This window comes from Corythoichthys intestinalis, chromosome 5 (assembly GCF_030265065.1).
Source record: "Corythoichthys intestinalis isolate RoL2023-P3 chromosome 5, ASM3026506v1, whole genome shotgun sequence".
NCBI classification, from domain to species: domain Eukaryota; kingdom Metazoa; phylum Chordata; class Actinopteri; order Syngnathiformes; family Syngnathidae; genus Corythoichthys; species Corythoichthys intestinalis.
In genome coordinates this window covers 56,925,306-56,952,684 of record NC_080399.1, presented here as the reverse complement: position 1 = coordinate 56,952,684, position 27,379 = coordinate 56,925,306, and the positions used below count along the sequence as shown (strand labels likewise).

The window sequence follows — 27,379 nt, the reverse complement described above, 5'->3', positions numbered from 1 at the left end:
AAGCTGACGCACGCTCACGGCGTCCCAGTTCGTCCCCTCACTTTCGTTGATTGCGGACGTGGTTTGTGTTTGATAGACATTTTGGACCATATTGAGTGTTCTTTTGCTATTATGGGACCGAAAAAGAGTTACCTACAGTCCTTATGGAAGGTGACTCGTGTTACCAATTCGCCCTCGACTGGTAATTGGCGGTGCTTTCAGCTTCCCACCGTAGTGAGAAGTGGACCGGCGAGTCACGTTGGCTCGTTGTCGTCGGTTGTCTTCGGTTCGCCCGATTTCCTCTCCAGAAAGGTGGCGGCGTGCATACAAACACCCAGAGGCGTCGGATGGCTTTTTGTGGGCACTTTTATTAACAACCAAAAGCATGTGGGGGGCACAGCAGTGGAGTCTACGCTAACTGCGCACTTTGCCGGTAACACTCTCCTTCCAAACAGTAACTCCCTCCCTCCCTCCTCCTCCCACTCCATTCCATCAAGCCATCAACTACCATCACAAAGGTAAATAAAACGACTTTATTATACAGTACAGTTTATTTCTTTAATTATAATACAATAGCACATTTATTATACATAAAATAAGGTATATTTTTGTGTAGTTTTAAGGCTTATTTATTAGAAAATTATGTTTTATGGGGACCTGGGAACGGATTATTCTCATTTTAATGGTTTCTTATGGGAAATAAATGTTCGGAAGACGAACTTTTCGCCTTACACACACTTTCTGGGAACCAATTATGTTCGTGAGCTGAGGTATCACTGTATATATATATATATATATATATATATATATATATATATATATATATATATATATATATATATATATATATACACTCACCGGTCATTTTATTAGGTACACCTGTCCAACTGCTCGTTAACACTTAATTTCTAATCAGCCAATCACATGGCGGCAACTCAGTGCACTTAGGCATGTAGACATGGTTTAAGACAATCTCCTGCTGCTCAAACCGAGCATCAGTATGGGGAAGAAAGGTGATTTGAGTGACTTTGAACGTGGCAGGGTTGTTGGTGCCAGAAGGGCTGGTCTGAGTGGACGATAGAAGATTGGAAAAACGTTGCTTGGTCTGATGAGTCTCGATTTCTGCTGCGACATTCGGATGGTAGGGTCAGAATTTGGCGTCAACAACATGAAAGCATTGATCCATCCTGCCTTGTATCAACGGTTCAGGCTGGTGGTGGTGGTGTAATGGTGTGGGGAATATTTTCTTGGCACTCTTTGGGGCCCTTGGTACCAATTGAGCATCGTTGGAACGCCACAGCCTACCTGAGTATTGTTGCTGACCATGTCCATCCCTTTATGACCACAATGTACCCAACTTCTGATGGCTACTTTCAGCAGGATAATGCGCCATGTCATAAAGCTGGAATCATCTCAGACTGGTTTCTTGAACATGACAATGAGTTCACTGTACTCAAATGGCCTCCACAGTCACCAGATCTCAATCCAATAGAGCATCTTTGGGATGTGGTGGAACGGGAGATTCGCATCATGGATGTGCAGCCGACAAATCTGCACCAACTGTGTGATGCCATCATGTCAATATGGACCAAACTCTCTAAGGAATGCTTCCAGCACCTTGTTGAATCTATGCTACGAAGAATTGAGGCAGTTCTGAAGGCAAAAGGGGATCCAACCCATTACTAGCATGGTGTACCTAATAAAGTGGCCGGTGAGTGTATATACATATATATATATCATATATAATATTTATATTTTCGTCTCCATCCCTGTACCCGTTTATAATGCGCACCATGATTTTACAAGTTGATTTTGGGGGAAAAAAGCGCGCATTATATTCGGGAAATTACGGTAAGTGCCATTTTTGTCACTAACTCCATTTATGTCCAGCTTGGATCTTTTACATCCATTCAAAAGTGAGATAATTTGCGGGATGACACAAAATTACATCTGTCATAAGCATTCATTAATGCTCATGGCGGTGTCATGTCATAATTATGACGGTCTTATGGCGCCACTCTCAAATAAAATGTTACCAAATACCATAACTAGCAATTAATGAAACAACTGGAGTATTAATTGAAGAAATAGTACAAAACATGAATTTTGATTGTTATTTACATCTGTAGCACTGCAACGCATGCTAGGAGGCATGTTAGAGGACAACAGTGTTGACAGCAGGTGGCAGCTGAGGTTGACTGTCCCCCCCCAAGAGAACAATGATGGCGTTACATGTTAGAGGACAACAGTGTTGACAGCAGGTGGCAGCTAAAGTTGACTGTCCCCTCCAAGAAAACAATGATGGCCAAATGAAATTTCTTGAAGCAATGAAGCTTTGCAGCCAATTGGTTAGAAGTTCATGGTGGTCCATTTGGTCCTATGACAGTCTTATGATGCCGCTGTCAAATAAAGTGTTATCTGTTAATATATTTTGGTGTAAATATCCAATAATACAGTGAGGACAGCTGTGGCTTATGGTCAAGTGTGCGCCTTATAGTCCGAAAAGTACGGTATTCACTGTGTTCCAACCGTCACAGTGTAAAAGGTTAAACGGTTTCAAAAGTGTTGTTTTAACTCAATCTAAGGTGGACCAGCATAAGGTCTTTTAAAGAGTTGAATTAACACTCCCAAATTTGCTTTGTGGGCCTTGTTGTCCAAAAATTACGTTTAAGGTATGCAGTATGCTGTAAATGGGTTGCATTGCTAGTTTAGGAAATTAAGTAAAACAGAAAAAAATGAGTCCAGGTAATGTGGCTTACAGGGGAAAAGGTCCGACTGGTATCAGGGCTACTTAAAAAACTCTGGGTTTGAACGTCTATGTGGTATGTGCAGCACTGTGTTAGTAACCTTTGATCTTTATAGAACCACAGATGGTATTTGTCATTCACACAATAGGTCTTTTCAGTATCCCTTGATTGTTTCTTGGAGGATATCACTTTGGCTTCAAGGAAGCTGAACAACCCAAGCTCTATTCAACTGACTGGTGTTACCTGTCTAACACTTTCCCATTAGTGTATCAGTCATACAATACGTGTGTATGTCCGTCTGTGAGTTAATTGGTCTTAACTTGACACCCAGTGTAAATGTTTTAACAGTTACATTGTTCATTCTTTGGGAAACTACAATCACAAGAGACTTCAATCAGGATGAAATTCAATGCAATAGTATAATCATGCCAAGGATTAATCAACACTTTAAGAAAATAATTTCACTTGACAATATGTTTTATAGTAGTTGCAATTTGCATTTGTTTTGAGCAGTGCCTTAAAATGCCTTAAAAAAAAAAAAAAATTCTCTATTCTTGAAAGTCTTAGAATACAGAATTCATTTTTAAACCATAGCCAACTAATATATTACCCCAATCATCATGATATTTTTTAGCTTTTGTGCTTGAGCTCATTAGATTGCGCAGAGGTACCGACGGAAGTGAAACTCCATGTGACAGGGAAACAAAGTGCAGAAGGTCCAGTGATTAATTTGCTGATTGTTGGGTCACACAGAGACTCAGGTCTGTGCATGCCATTGTGTTCATTTTTGTGTCTGGAGCTGAGAGGATGTTTTTGAAAGATGCTTTAAAGATAAGAAAAGTGGAGTCTCAGAGGAATTGAATTTGAAGCATACAGGAGCTTGATTGTTAGTTGGTGTTATCCAAACATGACAGGTGGCTGCTTGTAATGTATAATTCTAAAATAATATTAATGATGGCATACTTCAATGCTTATTAAGTTAATGGGTGTAAATAAAGTTATTGATTGCCATAACTTTTTTAACATAAGAGTATCAACAACTGAGCCACACTGGGAAAATGTATAACAAGCAGGGGTGAAAGTAGCTAGAATTTCTTGCCAGAACTCCCCGACATGAAGGTCGCCACGGAGCCAGAAATTTTATTTATTTTATTTTTCATTCAAAATTGTATTTGTTCAATGATTTCAAAGTTAACAAAAACAGCAATAACCCCAACATCCTTCTCCTAATTGCCAAATCTCAATTTTAACTACTTAAGAACATAGGATGTATATTAAAGTTAAGTTAATGTAAATATTTACTTTTTTAATAATAATAAAGATCTAAGTAACATACATTCAGATAAATAAGTACAAATTACTTATATTATGCAGAGTGAAATGGAATATATTTTGAAGATCGCGCAAACATGACTTGAAATAAAATGAATAAGTAGCCTAACATAAATGAACAAATAGTCCAAAGTGCACATTGACAGTTAAGATGTTCTGAACCTTCCCAACAGAGAAAATAAAACAAAATATGATAAATAAGCTTCCTCAACTCTTTCGTTGCTCTTATAGATTTGATCCATTTTATGTTGCATTGCCCTTTTTTTGTGGCATCAATACAACAAACTGTTTTTTTGCTGTACCAGAAAACATGCACATTGGAACCTATTAGGGCTAACCATCTCTGCTGATCACATGTCAGTATGTCAGTTAATTGAACGGATAAATGAGTCCAGGCGTTTTGCTTTGCTGCGTGCATTCGCACACTGACGTGACTCATCGTCAGACTCGAAAAACTGTAGCAGCTGGGGAAACCTCCATGCCGTCCGTGGAATAAAATCAATAATAAATATTGGGGGAAACGGATTACGCTACACAAGCACTTTATTATGCTTATTGTTAACACTTGTGTATGTAAATCTGATGTTGGTAGATTGTTTTCTTCTTGGAGCTGAAATGCATGTGTGGCAGCTTAGCATTTTTTTTTTTTACATAGTGTTTTGACAGTTGCTGTCATATTTTCGGAATCCAAGCACCATGTACCGGAGTAGCATTCCTGCCCTGAATCTTATACCGGAACAGCATTACGGCCCTGAATCTTATACCGGAACTGCGTTCTGGCCCTGAATCTTTTACCGGCGTTCCTGACCGTTCAGGCCCACTTTCACCCCTGATAGGAGGTCAAATTATTCCTCAAGACATGAAACTACAGTGAACAGTTGCATATCTGCACACTAATCGCAGGAAAGCACCTAGCACTTGGAAGTCCATTTTTAAAAAGCAGTAGTTTGTTTTGCCTTTTGGTGTTGTTAAATCTGTCAGATAAGGACCGAATGAACTGTTTCTAAACCACCTGCAAAACAGTTCAAAACAAATTCTGTTGTTGTGCAGGTGTGGCGAGAAAGCTATTTGACCTTGATCTCAACTCAATTTTATTTATATAGCACTTTATGTGCAACCATGTACGTAAAAAAGAAGTATTGTACATAAATGCAACTCATGAGCAACATAAGACAAACTGAAGCAAGCTAATTCAGAAACAAAATACAGTTTAAACTGTACATGGAGAAATCATACCAGAAATTTCACATTATAGAGTGCAGCTATAAACTGCACCACCTAAATCTAAAAAAATTAAGATAAATCACAATATTTACTTTACTTCCATAACCATATAAACATTTACAGAAAACAGGTTGCTACAATTACAAAAAAGAAAATCAATTTAGCATTGACTTTTTAACTTGTTGGGTTGTTCGATTTTGCCTAACGAGAAAATCACGATTATCTTCTCTCAAACACGATTGCCGATTACGATTTATTGGAGAAATAAAAATAATAACAAAGAATTCGGAATGTCTTCTATTTGAGCTTACTTTTTCTTTATTAGAACTGAAAGTGCCAGTGAATTTAACTCTGTTAATGCACACAGAGCAATCCTTCGGATTAAGAGCATTTCATTTCAAGGGCTTACTGACACAATTCTTCAGTGGTTCACATCCTATTTACATGATAGGGATTTCTTTGTGTCAATCGGAAACTATCAGTCAGAACGAACCAAATTCACGTGTGGAGTCCCTCAAGGGTCAATTCTTGGACCACTCTTATTTAACATCTATATGCTTCCGTTAGCTCAGATAATGGAACAGTATGACATCTCCTATCACGCCTATGCAGATGACACACAACTGTACATTTCTGTGTCCCCACATGATTATACTCCCTTAGTCTCCCTGAGTAAATGCATTCATCAAATCAATGAATGGATGTGCCAGAATTTTCTCCAGTTAAATGTGGAGAAGACATAGGTGATCATTTTTGGGCCAAAAAAGGAAAGGTCAAAGATAAGCAGGCAACTTAGCACAATGTCACTTACAGCTACAAATCAAGTCAGAAACCTTGGCGTAATTATTGACTCAGACCTAAAATTTGATAGCCCTCTAAAGTCCGTCACTAAATCCGCTTATTACCACCTAAAAAATATAACCAGAATTAAGGGGCTTCTGACTCAACAAGACATGGAAAAACTTATGCATGCATTCATTTTCAGCAGATTGGACTATTGCAACGGTATATTTACGGGTCTTGATAAAAAATCAGTCAGGAAGCTGCAGCTAGTACAGAATGCTGCAGCCAGAGTCCTCACAAATACAAGGAAGCTGGACCACATTACACCGGTTTTGAAATCGCTACACTGGCTTCCAGTGAGTCAAAGGATAGACTATAAAATACTACTGCTCATCTACAAAACACTTAATGGCCTTGGACCAAAATACATGCTTGACTTGTTAGATTCCTATGAGACATCTAGACCCCTAAGGTCGTCTGGAACGGGTCTTCTGCATATTCCAAGAACAAGAACCAAGCAGGGTGAGGCAGCATTTAGTTATTATGCTCCTCACCTCTGGAACAAGTTACCCGAACGTCTGAAGTATGCTCAAACTGTTAGCTCTTTTAAATCAGGGCTAAAAACACTTTTGTTTAGCACTGCATATCCATAACTGGCTATATATTTCAATCTACCTGCTTTCTATTCCTCTTGTGCTTATATCCGTTGCTGATTTCAATTATTATTAGTAGTAGTAGTTTTTGTTATATTTTTGTTTTATTTTTATTTATTTATTTTTATTCTATTTGTGATTAAATGCGAGCTTTTGTCTTGGTTTTTACGTTGTATTGATTTAAATGTGATTTTTATGATCTTCATGTGATGTAAAGCACTTTGAATTGCCTTGTGTTGAATTGTGCTATATAAATAAATTTGCCTTGCCTTGCCTTCATTTAGACAACAGACTCCATCTCTGGTCTTATTTAAATCAATAACGAAAGAAGAGTGCATATCAAAGCTAAGATTTTAAGTCCGAGCCCAAAATGTCAATTATTACGTTCAGGTCGGGTCGGGCCGGGCTTCTCTCTCGCTTTTTTTTTTTTTTTTTTTTTAAATAAATATGCAGTATATTTATATATACATACTAAAATGATGTCTGGATGTTAAACTAAGGAATACTTGTAAATAATAAAATAGAATAGATAAAATAAAATAGAATAAATAATTTGGATAAAACAGAGAAGGCGCAGTATGGTAATTGCAAACAGGTGCCGCAGAGTTAGAGCATGCCCTGCGGACGGGAACACCGTGGCCCCGCCCTTTTTTTAAATCTTCCCCTTCGCATCCATTACATTTTTGAATTTTACATTACAAACTAAAGACGGGGGAATTGAAAAGACAAACACGCACCTGTAGGAGTGGGGTGTGGAAAGGCTTCAGATTGATAGTTGAAGATGCTACAGAAACATGTGTCGGCTTCGCTGAATGCAACGAATGTGGCGCTATGCTCTCATACGAGAGCAGAAAGACTGGCACCTCGACACTGTATAGGCATTGAAAAAAGCTGTAAAGGCAGAAATTATGATCGAGGTTGTTCTTTTGTGTGTTCTGATGTGAGTCATAAAAATAAAGAATGTTATTTAAAAGTATTTTTATTTTATATATATATAATATATATATATATATATATATATATATACAGTCATTTTTAACCATCTTCCCTGTCCCTGCTGAAGAAAAGCAGGCCCAAACCATGATGCTGCCACCACCATGTTTGATAGTGGGGATGGTGTGTTCAGGGTGATGAGCTGTGTTGCTTTTACGCCAAACATATCGTTTTGCATTGTGGCCAAAAAGTTCAATTTTGGTTTCATCTGACCAGAGCACCTTCTTCCACATGTTAGGTGTGTCTACCAGGTGGCTTGTGGCAAACTTTAAACGAGACTTTTTATGGATATCTTTGAGAAATGGCTTTCTTCTTACCACTCTTCCGTAAAGGCCAGATTTGTGCAGTGTACAACTGATTGTTGTCCTATGGACAGACTCTCCCACCTCAGCTGTAGATCTCTGCAGTTCATCCAGAGTGATCATGGGCCTCTTGGCTGCATCTCTGATCGGTTTTCTCCTTGTTTGAGAAGAAAGTTTGGAAGGACGGCCGGGTCTTGGTAGATTTGCAGTGGTCTGATGCTCCTTCCATTTCAATATGATGGCTTGCACAGTTCCCCCTTGACGGGCTGAGTGGTCCTTCTCAAGCCATTTATATAGCTATTGGGGAAAAATATTTGGATAAAAAGAATATCCTGTAAAAAAAATATTGGAGTAGAGAGACTGAAACAATGACATTTTGCGGCTCTCTTCGTCGCGTTTTCCTCGTTCTGAATAATTCCCCCTCACTGGGCTGAATAGTAAAACCGATGAGCCCAGTCTACCGCTGACGTCATCCACCTGTTGGGGACGCTAAAGCCCTATAATGGTAGGCGTGGCTAACCGGCAGATTAAAAGACTAATTTCTCGTCATCTGCGCTTTGCTAAATTGTTGTATATAGTCGAATTGTCTCAAAATATGATTCTAATTCACATAATAATGCCATTTAAGACTTTTTTTCTCCTGTCGTATGCTCTTTAATGTTATGCTAACGCTAATTCAGGTCAATCTTTCAGTAGCAAAATTAGTGGTGTGTTCCCCACCTTCACAACATTAACGTCTTTTTACATTAAATACAGTGGCTGCAGCTTCTGCTGACCGAAAACAAAACAAAAAAACTTCTAATATCCCTCCTCTTTGAAGGGGGTGGAGGAGGTGGTATGGGGCTGTGAGTGCGTGTGAGTGTGTGCTGGTGTCAAGCCAGCAAATCAAATCACTTAATTATGGTAGGGTAAATTCTATCCCTACAACATATGGGGAGACAATCTAAATTCCCTATATAACTGAAGTCGTTATATAATATGGTAATAATTAGGTAATCATTAAATAATTTCTTCTTATTATTGTCATTATTATTTAGTGAGGCAAAGCACTATTCTCGGAGTCCCATTACATTCTACAATTCTGAACTCATGAATGTAGTATATGGACTACGTGTCCCATGATCACCTTGGGTTCACACAGCCAATGGGATAAGACTTGGGGGATCAGATGGGGAAATCACTGTTCTGTCATATGATATCTAGTGAGATGTGCGCGAGAGGTATGGTGCATGAAAAAAGATTGACGTATACTACAGTAGTCGCGTGTGTTCATTGCCGCACAATGCCAGTACTTGACAATGAACAAGGTTATGAACAGTGTTGTTAATCTTACTTTAATGAAGTAATTAGTTACCGTTCAAATTACTTCGCCAAAAATAAATTGAGTTAGTAACTCAACTACCTAAATGTAAGAGTAATTAGTTACTCAGCAAAGAAACTGACATTACTTTTCATGTTCTACACATTATTACATTATAAATTCTATAACATCTTTAATTGAACTGATTTTTTTGTGTAGTTAAATGTAGGTCACACTTTTTGCATTTTTTTTTATTTCTCCGATATAAGAGTAACAAAAGGCCTATACAAACTTTAAAATGTTGTGAGAAAAAAGTTTTTTTTTTCTGTTGTACTGAACCCGCACCGAACTGTGATCTCCGTACGTACTGAATCATGACTTGTGTGTATCGTCGTACCCCTTATATGTATATACTGCATATAGTATAGACATATTTTTCAATATGCAGGTGAGGCTCTGAAATTCCTGCCTCTCCTGAATTTGCTCTAGTTGATTTGATTAAAAAAACATCATACAAGATTCATGGATGCGTCATTTTAAGTTTAGGGCAAGTGACTGTTTTTGGTAATAAACAAAAAAATATTGTTATACTGTAGCATCTACAAGGACAACGCCAACTTGGTGATAATAATGCACACTAGGCAGTGAAACAGTACATTATTTTCAATTAATTGTACCCACCTGGAGCCACAAACTGTATGTAAAAAATAAAGTTGCCCGAGAAATCAAGATGACCCTCGCCACGTTAAATGCTTATTCTAACTAGAACATGAAGGCTTTGCTAACGCTCCGAGCCAACTAGCCAATCATCAACACGTTTGCAACAGCGTCACCACCCTCCTCCCTCCCGCTCTGCTCCCTCCCAGGCAGCTGTGATAAAATCAGACAACTCGCCTTTCATTAAACCAAATTGTAGTAACGCATCTCTTCACATCCTCAGTAAGGGTAACGGCGTTGCAAAGATGTGAAAAGTAACTACTGTATTGGCCCAAATATAATACGGTGTTTTTTGCATTGAAATAAGACTGAATAAGATGGAGTCATCTTATATTCGGGGTCTAGACATTATACCCATTCACGACGCTAGATGGCTCCAGATATCAATTAAGCGAATGCTGAACTTGAGGAGTAATGTTCTGTCATGATAAATCTCAGCTACTCTCAAGTTTAACCAGTTTGCATTATTTTATTGCAATGTTTTTCCTTATTCAGATTTGTTTCAAGACTGCAGTTGCAGTTAGACCTCACTTTGATGGTTAATGCAGTTATTGCAATTTTGTTGTTTTATCACAATAGATTGGTTTATTTACATTTCAAAAACCAGAAGCCATTCATTCACGAATGGGATTGCACTTTAATTTACATATTTAAATGTTCCGATATTAAGATTTGAATGAGGCAAAATAACATGCTTTTTCTCTCAAATATATTGTTTTAATCATTTGTTTCAAATGTACTGTAATTATTTTCTGTATCAAAATTAATTCGCTGTTCAAAAAGTCTTTTTTCAAACTTGAGTCTTGAAAAAGAGGGGGTCGTCTTATAATCAGGGCCGTCTTATATTCGGGCCAATACGGTAATTAGATTACTCACTACTGATAAAAAAAAAAAAAAACAACGCTGTTATGCTTTAACGCCGTTATTAACAACACTGGTTATGAACGCCACTCATAACCGCTAGAACGAGCGCGTTCACAAATGGTCATTAGACAGAAATATAATGCGTTCAATTCACGTTTGCCCAAAATACGAACGTGTTCATGAATGATCGTTTATTGAACGCGTTCATGCACAACACTAGAGCTGGGCAGTCTAGAACATCCATAATATAAAAAATATAATTGCGTTCATTGTGTTTTTTCAAAAGATGAAGTGGGCATTAGTAGCTATAACCTGCTGTTTTAAGACATTAAGCCACGCTGCACAATGATTACAGATACTTACTTGTAAAAATGTTGTCATATGCTTTGCTACATTACACTTAACACATCAAATTCGAATAAAAGTACACTTTTTTCACAAGCAGACACCAGACAGTAAATTATGTATACAATACGACAGATTTTCAGAATTTTGCTTGTTACCGACTATGTATTGTACGGTAACCAGTAACATCACCACTCTTTTGGAAGCAGTCTTTTTGAACCAATGTTGCAATCTTTGCCACAGTAGGTACAGTATATGTATGCCACATACCACAAGTCTCTATGAACTATCTAGAACTCTTGCTATCTTTGTCAATATTTTAAAAATGTTTTACAGTATGAATAATAAATAGACATTGTTTATATTTATGTACTAATATGAGTTTTAAAATCACTTAATTTAGGCAGCGTTTTCCATAAATGTCATAATGTCTTGTGCCTATCCCACAGTTTAGTATTGTGATGGTGACCCACTAAATTCCCTGGAATGTCCAGCGTAGACCTTGTGACCCTTTAATGGTTACTTGGTAGTTCAGGATCAAAGACAAACATGAGCTGGAGTGGGTACAGGGGTCACATACCTCTGTTCACTTAACCATTTTAAGTATCCCTGAAATAAGCAACCAATATGATAAACTTTAACTTGTTGCTCAGACATTTGTTACAGTGAACCAACCTGGATTTTTTTACTTGCGGGAATTGCAGGAAGTTCAAACCAAAACCTTTTACTAACGATGCAGCAACAGTATAGTACTTTGTCTTTGACAAATATGTGCAATATTATGAGCCACACTTCATTTATTGGAAAATTAGTTGCTTGTTTCAGTGTTAGAAAGTCCAGAAAACTGCCCATTCTGAGAACAAAGGAGTCTGTAAATCCAGTGTTTACTGTAGTGCTACACTATAAATTACGCATGCTATATTATACAAATAACAAGCTTTGGTGACATGCCAAAAGTTGTTTGTAGCTGATTCAATCATTTATGCACTCAAAAGGGAAATGCTCGATGTAAAAGGTCCCTTCCGTCAAATTCCATTTTCCCACAGTCTCATGCAAGCCATACATCTAAATGAGTGTGTGACCTGGTTGAAGTTTGACGTGGATGTGACGTAAAAAAGTCGTCTTATCATGTAAGCACCAGCCCACCTAATGCTTGATATACGCCCACTCATTTCAAGCAGTCTAACTGGGTGACAACTTAGCTGCATTCATGTGCAAATCATTCTGTCATCTGCCAAACTCATAGATCCTGAACTCATAAATGGCTTCTACTTTTGGCCTTTAAAGGAGAAGTCCCCAAGCATCTCGCAACCAGTTTGCTTTTTGTTGAGGCCCAACTTGTGAAAATGGACTTTCTAGTCAGTATTAATCGCAACTGGACTTTTCTTGTTGTCTTGGAAGACATTTCGCCTCTCATCATCAGGTATCATCAGTTCAAATTCAGTTTGCTGAAGAAATGTCAACGAAGCACATGGATTACTAGAACCATGTCCTATGGTCTGATGAAACAGGCGGGCTTTCTTGTGTAACGTCTGCAGAAGAGGCTTCCTCCTGGGGTGACAGCCATGCACACCAATTTGATGTAGAGTGTGGCGTATGATCTGAGCATGAACAGGCTGACCCCCCCCCCCACCCACCTCTTCAATCTCTGCAGCAATGCTGACAGCACTCCTGTAACGAGTCACATGACATTTTGGAGGGAAAATGACAAGCAATTTTGACATTTAGGGATGTATGTTTTTTTTTCAAAGGGGTGTACTCACTTTTGTTGCAGGGGTTTAGATATTTATGGCTATATTTTGAGTTATTTTGAAGGGAAAATAAATTAACTGTATTATATAAGCTGCACACAGACTACTTTTCATTCTGTCAAAGTGTCATTTTGTCAGTGTTGTCCCATGAAAAGATATACTTAATTATCTGTAGAAATGCGAGGGGTGTACTCACTTTTGTGATACACTGTAAATAATCATCAAAATTCATTTTCTGTGCTAATTATTTCTTCAATTACTGTTCCAGTTCTTTCATTAATTGCTAGTTTTAGTATTTGGTAACACTTTATTTGACAGTGGCGCCATAAGACTGTCATCAGACAATGATAATTATAACATGAGAAAGTCATGAGCATTAATGATACTTATAACAGATGCCATTTAGTGTTTTCCGGCAAATGATCTCACTTTTGAATGGATGTAAAAGATCTGAGTTAGACATACCTGTTAATGAAGTTTGTGACATAATTTGCCGGATGACACTTAATGACATCTGTCATAAGCATTCATTAATGCCCATGATAGTCATGACATACAGTAACTTATGACGCCGCTGTCAAATAAAGTGTTACCTATTAACCCAAATAAATCATCAAATAACCCGCACTGGACTACAAACCGGAGGATTCAAATTGAAGGAAAAAAGTAGCGGCTTATAATCCGAAAATTACGGTGTTCGTAAAACCTATTTTGACCGCTGATTGCCTTTTCAATCAAAGGTCACATATAAACAAAGCATATTAAGAAGTATTTGGAGTCTTCATTAATTTAGCATGACTGTTTGTAGAAAGTGAAATTAAAGAAGGAGACAACCGAGAGAAGCCTTGGGTGAATATTTAAACCTCACGCCAAGAAAGCACTGATTCCAAACTGGAATCCAAAACCATTGGAGTGAAGCAGACGGCATAACCACATAGCATGCCCGTCTGGCTGATTTAAATGCTATAATTAGTAGCTGTATAAAAATATAAATAGGACCGAAAGTATGACAGTGTGAGAATGAGATGTGGTTGAGGAATGTTTTAATGGGGAGGGGTTTAAAAAAAAAAATCAGCCACAGCAAATAGGAGTTAATAATTTCCCAATATATTTCCTGTTCAGAAAATCTACAATAACATTTACATTCCACTGGGAAAAGAAAGGAGGTTCCCTCTGCACTTTGACATCTCCCCAGGCAAGGGGGAGTGGCATTACTCTTACAACAGTGTGTTGTAAGATGTAAGATTGTAAAACTCAAATCTTCTCTTAAAAAAAACAAACAAACAAACAAACAAACAAAAAAAAAACAGGAATATTTAATGTAATAGAACTGCTTCACATTCACAACATATCAATAAGTCCCTTTCAAATTGTTAAATAAAATTAGTATTTCCCTTCTATTCTTGCCTTGAAGCACAAGGTAATGTTTTGATCAAGTGCATCCTAACAGAATAAATCTTGTTTAATAATTTGAATAAAAATAACTTTAATTTCTGTGATGGGTATTTCCAGGATTGCAGCAAAAGAGCAGTTGTCAGACAGTTTGAGTTGTCTGTACTATTTCAGCCAATCAAATGTGAATATTTCAGATTTTACCACCCACTCGTCACACATTGGCTACCCATTATAGTATGCGTCTATTGTAGGAACAAGATTTTAATGAACCAGGAAGTAAAACAGGCCTGAGTCTCACTTGGGGAAAAGAGGAACCCAGAAACACACTGCATAGACTGAAGGTATAAAATACTGTATACTTAGAATTTTCTGACTTACTTTTCATCTCTTTCATTTGGCATTTCAATGGCCGTGCTCACAAAGAATGTCATTTCATGTGTTTAAACATTATTTTCTCCGTTTTCATAGTTCTAAGAAATTTTTGATTTGCATATCTAGATTCTTTGAGCAACACTTTTTCACATCCATTATCTACTGCTTAATTTGGGGTCGGGTTGCTGGGGCAGCAGCTTTATCAGGGAAGCCCAGACTTCCTTCTCCCCAGCCACTTCAACCAGGTCCTCCGGAGGAATCCCAAGGCGTTCCCAAGCCAGCCGGGAGACATAGTCTCTCCAGCATGTCCTGGGTCATCCCTGGGACCTCCCGCCAGTGGGACATGCCTGGAACACCTCTCCAAGGAGGCGTTCAGGAGGCATCCGAACCAGATGCCCGAGCCACCTCAACTGGCTCCTCTCAACGCGGAGGAGTAGCGGCTCGACACCAAGCCCCTCCCGGATAACCGAGCTTCTCACCCTATCTCTAAGGGAGAGCCTGGACACCCTGCACAGGAAAATCATTTTGGCCGCTTGTGTCTGGGATCTCGTTCTTTCGTTCATGACCCACAGCTCGTGACTATAGGTGAGGGTAGGAACGTAGACCGTTTGGCTCAGCTGCTTCTTCACCACATCAGACTGGTACAGAGTCCGCATCACTGTAGACGGTGCCGTGAGCCGTCTGTCGATCTCCCGCTCCCTTCTACCCTCACTAGTGAACAAGACCCCAAGATACTTAAACTCCTCCACTTCGGGCAGGATCTCATCCCCGACCCGGAGAGGGCACTCCCCCCTTTTCCGACTGAGGACCATAGTCTCGGATTTGGAGGTGCTGATCTTCATCCCAACCGCTTCACACTCGACTGTGAACCGCTCCAGTGAGAGTTGGAGGTCATGGCTTGATGAAGCCAACAGCGCCACATCATCTGCAAAAAGCAAAGATGCAATGCTGAGGTCACCAAACCGAGCCCCCTCCATGATTCGGCTGCGCCTAGAAATTCTGTCCATAAAAATTATGAGCAGAATTGGTGACAAAGGACAGCCTTGGAGGAGTCCAACCCTCACTGGGAACGAAATCGACTTACTGCCGGCAATGAGGACCAAACTCTGGCCATAGACTTCATAATATATTGACGGGACACAGGGTGTTGACACTGAGCCACGCCTTTGGGTAGGAGGCCTGTCCACTCCTAGCATCAAGAGGAGTCATTCTCAAACACACACACACAGCGATCTAACAGTGATTTAGGTTGAAAAAGTACGAAAGCTTTACTGCATACAAACAGTTTGGATTGTCTCAGGAGTAATTTGTTCGAAGATTCAAGGTCATTATCATATTTTTCGTCCCATGCATGCATTTTGAAACGTGGAAAAAAAACAATGGGAGAAAAAAAAACAATTGGCATCCTACTTCGCAATATTTACGTAAAGTAAATGCCAACTGCCTGTATTTTGGCTTTTAACCAAGAATCGAGACTTTTTTACATCCATTCAAGAATTCAAGGATTTAAGCATTTATTCACAAGAATTTTCATTGTAATTAGCTCTTTCTTATGATAAGGCGGCGCCACATTGGCTAAAAGACTAGCATCACGTTCGACATATTTGCCTAAAATAAATGCTAACTGCCCCCTTTTTTTTTTTTTTTTTTTTTTGCTTTTAACCAAGAATCGAGACTGTTTTACATCCATATCTATATATCAATATATTATGAAGTTTATGCTCTGGCATTGGTCGTACAGGGACCGAACAGCCCTTACCAAGGGGCTCGGTACCCCGTACTCCCGGAGCCCCCTTTACAGGACTGCCTGAGGGACACTGCCGAATGCCTTCTCCAAATCCACAAAACACATGTAGACCGGTTCGGCGAACTCCCATACACCCTCGAGGACCTTGTTGAGGGTGTAGAGCTGGTCCACTGTTCCATGGCTGGTACAAAAAGCACACTGCTCCTCCTGAATTTGCGATTCGACTTCCTGACGGACCCCTCTCTTCGGCACCCCTGAATAGACTTTACCAGTGAGGCTGCCCCTTCTTAAATGGGGGCACCACTACCCCGGTCTACCAAGTCAGAGGCACTGTCCCCGATGTCCACGCGGAATGTCAGCCATGACAGCCCCATAACATCTAGAGCCTTTAGTAATTCCTGGCGGATTTCATCCACCCATGGGACCCATTTCTTGTATTTAACTCAACTAACATGAAATTTGGTGGTCGTTCACAGGAGTTTCCTAAATAAATTTTACCTATTAAGAGACAGCCTAGATTATTCTTTTTTTTCAATTCCTGGTTAATTTACATTTATATTGAATATAAATACACTGTGTGTGACTTCCCATTTAAGGTTTACGACTGTGTAAATTGAAGGAATTATAATTATAATCTAGAACAGAGGTCGGCAACCCAAAATGTTGAAAGAGCCATATTGAACAAAAAAAACAAAAAACAAAAAACAAATACAGTGGTACGTTTACATACGAAGTTAATTCGTTCCAGGACCTTGTTTTTAAGTCGAAAGGGTTGTATGTCGAGCAGGATTTTCCTATAGGAATACATTATAATTCCATTAATTGGTTCCACAGCCCAAAAACCTACACTAAATCCTTAAAAAAAATACTGCTGACACTATTACAAATCGCAATTACACATAGCAAAACAAATAAACTATAAATAAAAATCGGACTAATATCATAATAATAATAATAATAATAATAACAATAATTCCTGTAATAATGTAACGAAACGGGTTCTAATCTGGTCGACGTTTTTTACTGTACCTGAACGCACCACGGGGCTGACGTGCCAGAGACAGCGGTGAGCTTTAGAGTTTCACTTTCACTTTCAATGTTTTCTTGAGAACACCGTCAATTGCGGCAGACAGTTGGCGTTTTATGTTGAATAAGTTGTGACAAGTTGTGAGTTTTGACTGATTTTGCAAGGCCCACAGAAAATTCTGTTCTATTGCTATATAAACATGGAACCCACCAAAAGAAAGATTAGACTCTCTTCTTTCAGCAGGAAAAGTTATTTCATACTTTTTTCCATTCTTTAGAAATAAGCATTAGAATATAGCTTAGTTTGAGCAATTTTCCAATTTCTGATGAAAAAACAGAACTTGAGCTTTTTGTAAAAGCATACATTTCAAACATAACTTTGACTTTAACACAGCTATATTTTTTGCTTTTGTGACATCCCAAACATCTGAATAATGTTTTCCTTCTACAAAATAACATAAACAACAAGACAAATAGAGCTTTTGATAGCAAAGTAACAATTTACTTACACATAACTAAATTACTGAACTGAGAGATGACGCAGTTGTGGCTGCGGATGTCTCGCCAGACGGGGTAAACTTTTCCCTCGTCACCGCCTGTCTCATCAAGATAGATTTTTAAAAATCTTTCTTTTGTAGTGACCACTACCTCATAACAGAATTCACCTAGGAAACTTGTGTGGGGCATGTTGTGTTCCTGGGGGGAACTAATTTAGCCGTGCGCGTTTCCGGCTGAGTCACGAGACACTAGAGAGTAACGAGAGACACATACGGCCAAACACGGCAACACGAACTCTACTCAACGAGCAATACAGACTCAACAACATCATCCGCTACACTGGTGATCCCGATTGTTTTGCTCGGTTGTCCAACGCCTGGCATCCCGGACATCCTCCCAATCGTCCTTCTCGGACTTCCCACACCTGGCATCCTGGACATTCTACTGATCATCCATTCGGTCGTCTTCCACCAGCGCCCCGGCCGTGCAACCCGACTGTTCGTTACGCCTCCTCTCCTCACTTCCATGGTCCAATATCAGTTCTTAATGTGCTACTGCCCTCCAGTGGCTAATCTTATTGCTTTAAAATGGATTTTGAGCATTGTGCTTTGGAGCAAAGTTGCATCAGAACGTAGAGATGTCACTTGTGAAAAAAAACATAAAAGACGTATAAATACGTTTTTGGGACACTGAAACAATTAAAAATAGAATGTATTTATAAGTTTTTGGGAGAAAATGAGTGAGATGGGACCATCTCGTCTCAATGAAACAAGCTCAAGCCTCCCACTGATTCAGCGGGTCAGTTTTATTTTCCTTTGCACTTAACACGACGGGGTTAAAACCAAATGTCATTTTATATTTGCTGTATTTTTCTGCAGCACATTGCCGGTGTTCTGACAAATTTTGCATGCACGTAACGTTAAAAATGGCCCTGAATGCAGCGATTCCAAAGTAAACAGTACAAACTTTCTTTAAAGAAAGTAATATTAACCTATGTTTGATCATGCACGGAAATGTGGAAATGTTCTCCTCAGACACATCCTGCAGTGTTAGCTGCACACAACAACTGCACACCGCTCTCTCACTTAACGACTTCGCCGTGTCGTTAAGCATTAATTTATACAATTTTCGTGTTGCACATGTATGATTATGATGTAATTAGTTTTTTTTTAGCATCGTTGGATAACATTAAGAGTCTAACTGAATATAAAAGAGGGCTTTTTCACCGCCACTAAAGCTTTGGGAGCAAAATTTTATAAGGGTGCAAAATTTGACAGAACACCGGTCCGTGAAAAAAAGACCCAAATCACACCGGTCTGTGGTGCAAAAAAGCTTGGGGGCCCTGGTCTAAAAGACGAATTGATGGTGGTTCAGTATATACAGACAGCAGCATTATTATTATCATTTTTAAAAAGTGAACATTTTTTAAGTTAGCAAATGTGTTTTGAAAAACGGGTTGTCATCAAAAAAGTTGGTGCGTTGATGAAAACACTTGCAGAGTTTTGGGATGCTGAAATATGCTCTAATACTAATAATACACTAGGTCTAGTTTGTTTGTTTTTTGTTATGTTTTGTTGTGCGAGTCAAGATTTATTGTTTTGCAAAATTGTTACAAAGTGATATTTTTTAACAAAGGTGGGTATATAGCTGGCACTTAAAGGAATAGCCCAAGAATAAGAACATGTTGCCAAATGATTCCTGTTATGCCATGTTTTGGACATCTGCAGACACAGGCGGCCAACAGTAGGGACAATACTGCACTGCTGCCATAGTGCTCTAATATGTGAAAATCATTCAACTATGACAAGTTAATGCTGACAACAATACAGCAAAATGAATATAACTATACAGAGGACTGAAAAGTTAAACTAGTAGCTGGTGAAAATATTTGAAAACTCCATAAAATACCACTAATATAAGAATTTCAAAAATTCTGATTGGATGAAAACTGAATTATACAGAAAAACAACTGAAGGCAATTTTGAAATCAGCGACCAGAAATTGTTTAAACGGTGGTCACTTTAATTAATGCGGTTCATTTATTTTTCAAAATACATGATGAATTTAACAATAATTTTGAAATACTTCATAATTTATTCAATCTGGCATGACATGAGTCACAGTGCAGGGAAGAGTCTAAAGATTATGCATGTGAAGCTGCTTGTATGGGAAGCGGCCAGGCATGAGTCATCCCAACCAGAATTCCTTTGATCTGAGTTGAAATGAGGTTGTCAAAATGCTGCGGTTACGTTTCATTCTGGTCTAGTGAACTACTCGGTGATCAGCACTGATCCAGCCACTATATAATTGAATAAGAGTGTTTTGCCTTGCGTGAGAGCATGACACATGCATGACCTGCTTCGGGGGGTTAAGAGTCATTTGACATGCAAAAGCCTAAATCACACACTTCTACAGGATAGAGTTGAAAATGGTAACAGCGATGGCAGTTTCCCATACATAATCCTATATTTGCATTTCCAGTTGATAGGAGCAGAGATGGAAAATGAAGGACACGTATACTCACACATACACACCAACTTTCTGTAGAAGTAATAGGAAGTGGCCGTCAGGAAAGAAGGACACATCTGTTTCCCTCTATTTATCTTTGGTGATGATGATGAGGAGGATGGAGTCAAGATGAACATCCTGTGCGTCGCTTACATTATCTCCCAGTGAGTATTGCCTCACTACACAATTGCAGCTATGAAGCTGGTCGGTGAAGCAGGGTTTGTGAAAGTGTTTTGCCACAGATGACAACCCTTTACTTCACTGGTAAAAGAAGTTAACCTTAACAACTACCTTTTTCGATTCATACAATTTGAAAAAAAAAAAAAAAAATCAAGACCATCAAAGCAAGCTATTATTTGGAAGAAAGATTTGATTATTCTTCTGTTAAACTCAATTAAAAATGAGTGCAAGATCACCCATATCTGGGATTTATGCTTATTCTGATTTATACTTTCGGTGTTATAGATAAACTATAGAACACATGTCACTTCGTACAGTAAAGCCTGTTTCACACTAACGGCAGCCCGGTGTAAAAAGTGGCCTGCGGAAAGCGCACAATGGAAGGAGCCACATAGGCTGACGTAGACACTGTAAGGAAGTGAAAAGCGGGTGGGCTCCAGCAAGCCTATTTACTATACTATTATACTATATATAGTTCATATAGATTATCTATATCCATCTATAATCTATTTATATGGCAGAAAACACAGACAAGACTGAAAAAGCAGTTTCTGCCCTTACACTCATCTTTAAAAGAAACTGCTGTATTTTAAGCCAAAACAGCTGTTGTGTTTGATAGTTCAATATGTCTATATTCTGCCATAGCAGATTCATGGCGCAATAACCCCCCGAACTATCTTTAATTTGTCTGTTTTACCCTGGAAACCCCCGTTTACAGACATCACGCAACCGCTTTTGTTTCAACCCAGCCATAAAACAAAGATAATTAATTATACAGTATTTATTATTCAAAATGTCTGTCATTTTAGCTTAGAATCATTAATTGATATCTAATATTTTGTTTAAAAAAAAAAAGACGACTTTACTGAATCATTCACTCGCATATTTTAAACTTTTAAACAAATTACGTCACAATGAAAAAAATGGTGTCTGTAAAAAAGTCACGGATATCTACCTCATAACTATCGCTTAATTGTATTTTTTTTTTTTTTTGTTACTGTCACATTTTCCCCGATATGTTAGAGGATAAATAATTGATACAAACAAAGAAAAATTGAAAAAAAAGTTTAAAAGGGTAAATATATGAAAAAGAAAATCTCGACCACTCCTTGATGTCTGCGATTTCTGCATCGCGACCGTTGTTATATTACCATGTTTCACCCATAAAATCCCCCCAAAATCCGGCTGTGGCCATTTACAGCTGTGTCTTGACACTCGGTGGTACATGCTGCATGGAGTTTTTGGATCAAAACAATGTAAGTACGCGATAATATCTAGTTAAAATCATGGTGTCTTTAATTATGTTCTCTCATGCTCTCACCTTCCAGTTAGGGTTTTGCTGTTTAATTTTTTTTTTTTTATAAATGCCCCTCTGTTAAAATTTTCTTCTCCCAGAAAATTTAGATTTTAAGCTTTCCAATGATGTATCACACGTGCATATCGGACAATTTTGAAATCTGGCCAAATTCGGCCTCATTAGTAGAGCCAGCCGGCCCAATAACCGTTACTGCATCTTAGTTTTTCTGATAAACCAAGTCGTTTGAAAATCGGTTGAAAATTGAGCAATCTATAGCTATTTAAAATAACACACACCATTGACTGTAAAGCAGGGATGTCAAAATCATTTTGGTTCGCAACATTCATGGCAATAAGATCCCATGTGGGCCGGAGCAGTTTATTTTTGGCTAAATAAATTAAGTTCTTTTGCCCCCTCCCAGTCAAAATGAATTTGACCTCCAGTGCCATCAATGGCACTGAAATATGAGCATTCACAGCCAGTTCTCCTAGTTTAAGTAAATGTGATGTCTTTCGTTGTCGATGGAAGCCAAAGTGTTAATTTTGGGTAATTTCCTGTACATTTAGGATAATTTCCTGTTGATTTTACGGCATTTCCGGGCCACTTCCTGTCACTGCCTGTTGATTTTGGGGATTTTTTGGGTCACTTCCTTGTCAACTCATTGGCTGCCATTGACAGCACTAGACGTCTAATCTCTATTGACTGGGAGGGGGCAAGTGACCGAGCCTTGTTCAGTAGTGCATGCACTCGATCATCCAAATCCAAAATCTCTGGTTTTACGACGACAATGTCAAAATAAAAGCATGTTATTCTGTCCATACAGTATGAATGAGCTGCAATGTGCCTGTCAGACAGAAGAACCCTATGTATGACACCACTGCTGAAGAGTAATGTGTATCGAATGGCTTTGACGTAAAATGGTCGACAAGCAACGACGAATAACGGCTAACTGCTAAAGTGCAATTGCACCGTTAGTAAAGTTAAAAAGACGTTCATAAAATATTGATGACCAGCTAACATTACGTAACCTACTAAAAGTTAATTTCTCAGTGTCGCTGATCTGAGTAAACTATTGGTAGCATTTAGAAAAACGTTGATAGCTGCTAATACGTCTCTCAGGCAGAAAAGAATGAAAGGTATCGCCAGCTTTTTCCTGACTCATGGCTCAACCACACTAACAAAAGTGAAAGTTTTTGTACCCTTCATTTTTTATTTTTTACATGATGTTAAAATTTCTGTTTAATAGATTTTTTTTAATGAATTAAGATATACAGTATTTAATAGAAAACCTGTACTTTAATTATATATTATTTTATAAAGTACATTTAAATTTTATTTATTCAAATTAATTCCCACCCACACTGCAAAAAAAAAAAATCCGAGAGGCAATACTATATATACACACGCACGCACACCTACATGCACCACCTCACCTGAAACACTTTTTCTAAGTTGAGACGCCCGCATTTACAAAATTGGTGGATGTGTTGGTTTCAAGAAGACAGATAAGTCAGTGGTACCTTTACTGATATCGGTGTACGAACTTACCCACTAACACAGATCTAACACAAAATTTGAACATAATGCTTTCCACTTGTTTACACCTAAGACTATTTTAAAATCTCCCTGATAGTTACATCAGTGCTTTTTGTGACCAAGTTGGACATTGTGTTTTTGCCCACGCCACATTTCAGGGGATCTTTTGTTTGGTGTTGTGTTTACCTCAATCGAACCTTGTCATCTCATTCCACTGACAATAAACTGTATTCTGGAATCCCAACACTGTATTCTGGAATTCCATCACAATTGTTTTGGTCTCGTGCATTTGAGTCTTGCCGCGTGAACCCGTTGTGATACTGTGTTACTGTCACATTGTTTGACTTTCCCTCACACACACAAGAACATGCACAAAACGACATATCATTTACTGATAACATCAGGTTTGTTGACCTTTGAAAGCCTTTGGTTGATGTTTATATTGGTACGCTAGGTGGAGGCCACGACCATGACCCCTGACCCAACTTTACCAGTACACACTGAAAGACAACACTGAATTTTGAAAATGGATAGTTAAATGCCCTAGTGTGGTTAAGGTACCCTTTTTGGTCATTACACACATAATCAAGACATATTAGGATGATAGCAATTAATGGTTACCCACCAACTGATGAGATTGGGTGAGCCACAAGGGTACGCAGATAGCAAAATATAACTGGAGCGGAGATTGGCCAGATGTATTGAAAATGTTGACTCAATTTCGTAAAACGGGTCCGCCCAAGTTTCTTTTTGAACAATGGCCCAAACTCAGTATGGAGTCACTAGCCAGATAAGCAATCAGTTTTGAGCCCGAACTGGTCAAAAGTAGCAGACATTACATTAATGTATGGCCTGGATGTGGCACACATGTTGCTCAATCTGGGTCAGATTTGTATCAAAACAGTTTTTTTTGTAAATTATGACTTTGAGTAAAGCACTTACCATAAATATTTCCGTAAGCCGAGATGACCAGTCGTGAATTCTGCGTGTTTTCCTGCTTAGTGTTGCAGCGGATGCCCGCCTTCAGGGTGCGCGCTGTTGTGACGTCACAGGTCGACCGTTAAATTTCAGATTTTTAGCGGATCCGGTCTGCACGGTCCACCTAGTGCGTAACCTATCATTTGGACTATCAGATTGATGATGTGGGCCGCATCTGGCGCACTGACGTTCAGCGGGCGTAATTGCTATGTGAATCTGGCGAGCTGAGGCTGGATCCAGCCCAAAGTCACCTGCTAATGGGGTAGCATTATGGGGTGGACTTTACTTGTTATAAAGCTTGGACCTGCTGAGGAGTCTAGTCTATAGCAGGGTCCTCAAGGGCTGTGGTGGGTCCTGGTCTGTATTCCAACTGATCTAGCACAGAAAGTTGAACCCTCTGAAGTTGTTGGACGCAAGCTTCGTAACTTAGTGATTACGTTACCGGAGTGCTTGAGGTCCCCCTCATTCGAAAGTGGAGCTTTACCCTCGTTTTTACTTGAAGTCAATAGACTAAGTAAAAGGGGAGATAATGTCCTTCAACTTTTATAGTTTTAGTGCCCTCATAAGCATTAAAATGCAACACGGACCATTGTGTTTATGTCCATATTTTTGTCACTTCTTGTCCGTTTTCCAATCTGAAAGCATCGAGGAGAACTACACATCCCATGATTCTTTTCTGACATCACACCAGAAATGATGATTATGACAAGTGAAGTCGAGAGCATGTATTGAGAAAAGGAAGAGGAGAAGCCTCACATACAGTACCAGCGACCATGATTTGGAGTAGTGGACGTCTGCATGAGTAACTTTGGAGCGTTTATTGGCCGAGATGTTTGTAAACTGAATGTTGCTTTATTTTTAACAACTTGATGAAGTGGATGACTTACATGTGTCATCTTGTTTGGAGGGGTCGGATAGTGATTTTTGTATAAATATGTGTCCCATCCTCATTGAGGCTGTTTTTGACCCTTTAACCATAAACACTAGACCGGTCCATCACACAATTGATATTTTTCAGAGTCTTTGAATTTCTCCTTCACAAGGCTATTTTTGTTCATCTTTAGGTAAAAGACATCTGTGTGAAGTTTAGTGCCATTCGGTATGCAATTACTGTCCGTGTGTCCCCATGATTGTTTTTCCCTTTTGCGTTCCCACAATGAACCGACAAAGTGATCCGAAGTGGTGGTTGATTGGTGGCCCTCTGGACAGGTTCTCAACCTCCCATGTTCCCATACACGTGGAAGCCTTGAGATATCTCCAAACCCTTTGCAAACCATTAAATGCTTCATTGCGGGAGGCCGCCAGACTGCCTGGAACCCCCACTGCACTCCCGTCAAAAAAGTCATTGCGGCGCAAACTGCCTGGAACTTAAGAAGTGGGAACCTCTTGGTAGTTTACGATATGATACGATATGGCAATACAACGATTATCAATACATTGGTTAGGAAATCATTCTAGGATATTCCACAAAACAACTAATTAACCGAAAAACAAGCTTTGTTCATCCCTCTGCTCTACGTTTGTCACTAGTAGACATCCAATCCATTTGAACTGGGAGGGTGGCAGCGAATGAACCTCCACCCTCTTCAAACAGGCCTTTCCCACTTCTATGGTCGTCAGTGGCAGCCAATGTCAGGCAATGAGGTCATTTCGAGCCATTTCAGGTCATTACTTGTTGATTTTCAGTCATTTCCTGTTGATTTTGGGTAATTTTATGGGTCACTTTCTGTTGATTTTGAGTTACAGACAGGAAGTGACCAAGGAATGAATAGGCAGTGACTCAAGCTCAACAGGAAGTGACCTGTAAATGCCGTAAAATGAACAGAAAGTGACCTGTAAGAGCCCCGGAAAGAGTGACTGTAAATACTCTGGTTTCAAATGAACGAACATTCATTCGCCATTCCCGGTCTTATTTTCATTTTTTTTTTGGACACCTTTTAAAACAATACCTAGATTCTCGGCATTAGCGTATCGATAACCTTTTGGGATGCATCACGATATATCACCATTTCGATATTTTGTCACACCCCTACAGGAACGGTTGTTGGAGAAGTGAACGACAGCAAGTGTCATTTTGTTTGAGTGTTTGTAGGTCAATAAACCGTGCCTTTCTTTGTGTATTTGTAGGTTTTCATTTTTTCGTTTTTTTTTTGTTTTTTTGCGTTACTTAGTTGGTAGTTATCCCTCACCCTGGGTGCAACGTCTAGAGAGCAGTCACTAGTGGACAACATGAGGGCTTGGGCACGGACACTAAATAATGGACTATGAACTTGAAATTTTGTGTACTCATTATTGTCTAGGAAAGTAACAAATATGACCATGTGGAGCATCAATTTTCCGAAGTTCATTGTTTTGGATCGGACTAATAAACATGCACATAAGTGACATGCTGGAAGTCAATTTAAAGGCCTTGTTGCTTTTCCTCTTTATATGATAAGTTGGATACCATGCTGCTGGGTCGTCGACCTTTTATGCACCCTGAACTCTTCTGTCTATTCAGATCTTTTCTTGGTTCTTGACAATGTGCTGGGAAACACGACACACCCAACCTGTGCAATATGTCTGCGGATACGGAGTGCTTCTTGCTAATCACTGATGAAGAAGCTATTGGGGAGAATCTACAAAAATTGCTGATCTGCAACAAAACGAATGTAAGTAAGGGAAACATTTTCATTTTTTTGGTCTTATAAATTGCCTTCACCTGCTTTGTGTCTTATTTGCAGATGATAATGGATTGATATGCCTGAGGTATGATAGACCTGGAGTTATCCTTTTCCTTTTTTGGATGGTATGTGATTTTAGGTAGTGTAAAAATGGTATGGGTAGATTTTGACTCATGTCCTAAATGTGAG

General features: G+C 39.0%; 1 long non-coding RNA gene across 1 annotated transcript; it reads left to right on the top strand.

Annotated features, from left to right (window-relative positions):
* Positions 1-42: 42 nt before the first annotated feature.
* Positions 43-27,379, top strand: LOC130916427 (uncharacterized). Its single transcript, XR_009063280.1, has 3 exons — positions 43-497; positions 27,028-27,178; positions 27,251-27,379. It is a non-coding gene; the product is annotated as an uncharacterized LOC130916427 (long non-coding RNA).